Consider the following 5,304-nt stretch of genomic DNA (forward strand, 5'->3'; position numbering starts at 1 on the left):
AATTATTCAAATTTTAATTTTTTCTAAAAATTTAAAATTAATAATGATTAAATGGAGTTATTTAAGTTCACTGGTTTAAGTGTTAGTTTCCTATTTTTTTTTTCAGTTAGGGTTCTAATCGATTTAATTCATATTTAAATTCAGCCAATTTTAATTTATACTGCTATACAAAGTGTCTTTTTAGGATAAATTCCAACACATCTTCCAATGGTTCCTCTAGCAAGCACAAAAAATATACCTGCCAAGAGTTTTGACCATACTATATCAATGGATCTATCGATTTTAATGACTTTAGTGGAAAAACTCCAATACTCTTCAACGATCCCTTTAAACGTACATATAATAAGTATATATAGCAAGAGTTTGATCAGTTTTACGATTGGCTATTATCACATATTGGTGCATCGTGCTCGATCATTATTTTATTTGAGCATAGTATACAATCACGCCAAGCATTTCATAAAGGTTAAATTATACGGTTAGTCCCTATACTTTTAATGAAATTGTAAATTGGTTTTTATATTTTAAAAGTTTGTAATTGAATCCTTAAAGATAATTAAAATTTGTAATTTAGTCTCTCGTCGTTCAAAAAATGCTTGATTTAACAGAATATTCTCAGCATATTTTCAAAATATTTTATTAAATCAACATTTTTTGTCCGACGGGGACTAAATTATAAATTTTAATTCTCTTTAGAAATTCAATTACAAATTTTTAAAATGTAAGAATCAATTTGCAATTTTACTGAAAATGTAGGACCAATTATATAATTTAACCTTTCATAAATTTTGATATATATTATAGGAAGATTTTCAAGTATACCGTCATACTGGTGTATCAATAATTTTTAACCGTTGATCTTAATTATATATATTATATATATTTTTTATAATTAAGATCAACGGTTAAAAATCACTAATACACCGGTATGACGATACACTTGAAAATTTTCCTATATTATATATAAAAGTACATGCATGTGAACGTGCAATGATAAATAGAATCAAGTTAGTCAACATAATTATTTGCTAGACTTAGAAGCCAAGTTCTGCAAATCTGCCAAACTTGGGAACATTCCAAGCGTTTTTTTCAACTTTCAACTTTGACTTTCCGAGTGTCTTTCTATTCAAATGACGATTGCAATTTAATAAGAGTAATATTAGATAATTATTTTTTTTAATTAATATCAGTTTTTTTTTTAATTATTTTGTTTATCTTAAATTTTAGATCTTAAGTTTAATAATTTTAATAATTGTTTTTTAATGATTTTATTAATTTGATAATTTCATTAAAAATAATGTTAGGTAACTAATTTTTAGTCAATATTATTTAATTTTTAAATTATTTAATTTATTTTAATTTATATCTAAATCATAAACTCTTAATTTTAAATTCTAAATTATAAATTTAAAATCTAAAGTTAACTAATTAAAAATTAATTTTTTATACTTTTTCGTTTAATAACATGCAGTTGTAAAAAGTAAACTCTATGCATATAAAAGGGTAAAAAAGGTTCATATTTAAATCTGATTTGTTAGAGGAACTATGATTAAACCAAAGAAGAATATGGCCACATCATAAGCTGGTAATATCTAATAAAAATTAGATGGTAATAGCATGAAATTTTCTTTGGTAATACATAGCATATATTCACATATACCATCAAAATTATATTTATCACCAATTTGTGTTTCTCTTTTTGACAAATATGGAGAATTGAAGTGGGAAATTATGATGCAAAACTAGAACTACCTACTACTTACCCTACTAATTAAGATCATGGTTGGTGGTTGACAACTTTCTTAAATTTTAGTACGTCAAGAAAAAAATTTGCATTAAAGGAAAGGAAAAATATGAGAAGTCAATGGAATATTTATATAAGAGAAATATTAGGGGACCAGCAACTTTTGTGATTTGTAGCCATCAAATAGTCATCAATGATGATTTTAATGGTGTGAGATTGGTGTGAAATTTCATCCAATGACTCACTTTTCTTTGCTGGTTACATGCTGGCCAGAATTTAACAAAGTTGCTGGCCCCCTAGACTTTTTCTATATACAATGTGTACAATAGAGATTTAGAGAGTATTAAAGATATAACCATTAGTGTTATCTTTTTCCATCAAGTGAAGCTTTTGGGATGAGTGGTATCATAACATGGTATTAAAGTTTTAGATCCGAAAGGTTGAGAGTTCATTGTACACATTGTACAAATAGTCCATTGTCCCCCTAGTGGGACTCGGAAAGGAAATAAAAGGAGGAGAGGTAGAAAAAAAAGAAAGAAAGAAAGATTGATAGCATTTAATGTGATATTTTAGACAAAGTGATTGCATAATATATTTTTTTTATTATGGATAAAAGTGTCAAAATAGACTAAGCTTGTTGAGTTATGAGTAAGGTAGTAAATTCGTAGTTTTTACTTCGATTCGATGGACTAGCATTGAATTGTAATTTGTAAAATCGTAAGACGAAAAGTAAATATAATTCGTATACAGAGGCGGAGCCACGCACAAGTCAAGGAGGGCAATGGCCTCCCCCAACTATCAAGTTTTTCTTACAAGTTATACATAAATTTTAGTTTAGCCCCTCTTAAAATTTTTATTTTATTATTTGTTAATTATAATGTTTTTTTTGACTCCTCCCTAAAAGTTAATCTAGCTCCGCCCCTACTCGTATATATATATTTCATAAAATTAATTTAAGGTTAATTCAATATAATATATATATGAACATATCATAATATGTTTTATCAGGATATGAATATGGCTAATTTATCACAAAGCATTGTATGTAGAAACAGAGTTAATCATCGAAAATAAAGTTTGAATATGTATGCCATGTACATCGTGTATAATATCAAATGCATTATTAAATCATCTGTCGATATGGATATGATTACAAGAACATAATTTCAATATATCAACAAAAGAGAATTTAGTATAATATATTTTTAGAACATTAGAGTAGTAACGAAGAAGAACAATCATGTGGCTTGAGGCATGACCGCATGAATAACTGAGAACATCATAAATAAAAACAAAACATAATAGAGAAAAACAACACAACGACAGAATTAGCAAAGCGGTGATTCGCCTAGGCTTATATTAGTGGGGACTAGAGAGACAAAAAAGGTATTTACTGGAATAACATTGACGGTGACAAGCAGCAAACTTTGGTGAGAACAAAAGAGAATGTAGAGACTTAATTATTGAGAGATTGAGCCAAAATAAAAAAAAGACTCCCATGATTAAAATTCCAAGAATCCAAAAGGGGAAGAAATGGCACTTAGGATTTCATCCTTCTTCACCACTAATTGAGCTAAGAAACCATGCTTCTCCTCAGTTTGCTTCCTTAGATGCTACACGACAAGAAAACTACGATTCTAGTAAGTTTGCGTCTTTGCTCGGCGATTCTGCATGAACGGCTACCTTCCAGAACGATGACTAGAATCGAGAAGAGAGGAAGAGATAAAGTCACAAAATCGTGCGATTCAGCGAATTGAATTGCGGTTTTTCTACCTTGGTTATGAGTATAGTAGCTAGAATTTTGATTTAACTCTTAAAATCTTCTGATATTACGATTTTAAATGAGTCAATCAATTTTATGAAATTTGTACTAGGTCTAACAATTTTACAATTTAAATATTGTTAAAATTTTACATTTTATGTATATAATTTACTTTTTCAATTTCATGTAAAATCTCGATTTTCTCTACCTTAGTTATGAGCTCATTTAATTTCCAAAAAAATGATGGACTAAGATGAGAAATTAACTCGTGGATTTTGACGAGGCTGGAAATTAACAAAATAGAAAAGTTTTCAAGAAAGATGAGTATCATTTTAATTTTGGGATTGAATTCTTTCAATTTTTTTTTTTACTTGAGGAAATAAAGTGAGATCTTTCGCCTATATATGGCCCCTCATATCATAAAAAAATGAAAAAGTCTTAAAAACAAAATGGAGTAGTTCATCAACCCGTCAAAAGCCAAGACGGCAAAAGGTCCAGTCTCATAAAGAGATTCATTCAAGCATAAATGAGCCCAATAAACAACACCGCCAAGACATACATAAGCCCAACGAATTAATAACTCTCAGGTTCGAATTCTAGCAGTGGTGGCCTTGTTAGTGTGTGTGAGTGTGTTTAAAGAAATTTTAGGATATTTGACCAACGAAATTCAACTCCAGTTAGAGAATAGTTAGATTTGGCACACAAAAAACTTCATTGATGGACACAAGTTAGTTTTTCTTTTTGTATGGTTAATTTTATTAGCGCGTGATCAGTTTTGATAGTTTACTCAAATAAAGATAAAGAAAGATAAAAAAAAAAATAGGTTGGTTAGCAAAAATGGATTGAGTCCTATTACGAAAATTAAAATACAATAATAAAAAAAATTAAGGCCGTATAATAAAATAGTAGCACAACAGTGTATGTATAAGTTGTTTGACATTATTATTATTTCATGGGCGTGAATTAGAGCCAATCTTTGGGGCTGGAGGAGCCTTTATTGCGTGATCTTGCACACGACCAAAATTAAGATTACTCCTGTTACAAACATTATAATATTCACCATTAGATACAAAGAAACTTAGACATAAAATGTAAGAAAATGTATGTTACATATAAAATCATTTAACAAGAGTTTTAACATAGTAATAGAATAGTACGTAGAGACATACTCTAACGCAATAAACAAAATATACTAAGATAAAAAAAAAGAAGGATTAGTTTGACTACTATGCTCTAAAGGGAATCACTCTCCTTTATTTATAGTAATAATAGAGAGGACAATATCATTAGCTTCAGGGAACAACAACAACCACAACAACAGAGTGATAACATTAATTTGCCTAAGGGATGGTTTTCAGATGAAGTATTAAAATTTTTATAATTAGAAGAGTTTAATTCGATTTTTGTTATCTTTAATTTTTTCTAAATAGAAGTTCAATTTTCAGAGGATTAAGTTTTTTTTTTGCCTAAATTACACAAGGTAATAAGATGAACTCATATAGATTGTTGGCTTTTTTATGTGAGAAGTATTGTTAAGATATAACAAAATTACTTGGGTATAAAAGATTCAGTTATATTCTAAGATTACTGATACTCTTTCATATACATGATGATAACAATATATATGTTCATTTTAATATGCCTATGTTACCGTAACTATGATGTTTTAAAAAATATTGTTAAAATTAAAGTTAAATGTTTTTTTTTAAATTATTTAGCAACGTTTTTTAAAAAATATGGTTAAAAAAAGTATTATTAAAATATATAAAAAAATACTTTAATTTTAACGCTTCATAAC

At 27.9% G+C, this 5,304-nt stretch overlaps 1 long non-coding RNA gene across 1 annotated transcript in view; it reads right to left on the reverse strand.

Moving 5' to 3' along the window:
• Nucleotides 4,413-5,304, reverse strand: part of LOC110268858 — a 1,550-nt gene continuing 658 nt past the window's right edge. The window contains exon 2 of the long non-coding RNA XR_002357519.1: nucleotides 4,413-4,541. This is a non-coding gene — a long non-coding RNA (uncharacterized LOC110268858). The remainder of the gene's footprint in view (nucleotides 4,542-5,304) is intronic.

This window comes from Arachis ipaensis, chromosome B01 (assembly GCF_000816755.2).
Source record: "Arachis ipaensis cultivar K30076 chromosome B01, Araip1.1, whole genome shotgun sequence".
NCBI classification, from domain to species: domain Eukaryota; kingdom Viridiplantae; phylum Streptophyta; class Magnoliopsida; order Fabales; family Fabaceae; genus Arachis; species Arachis ipaensis.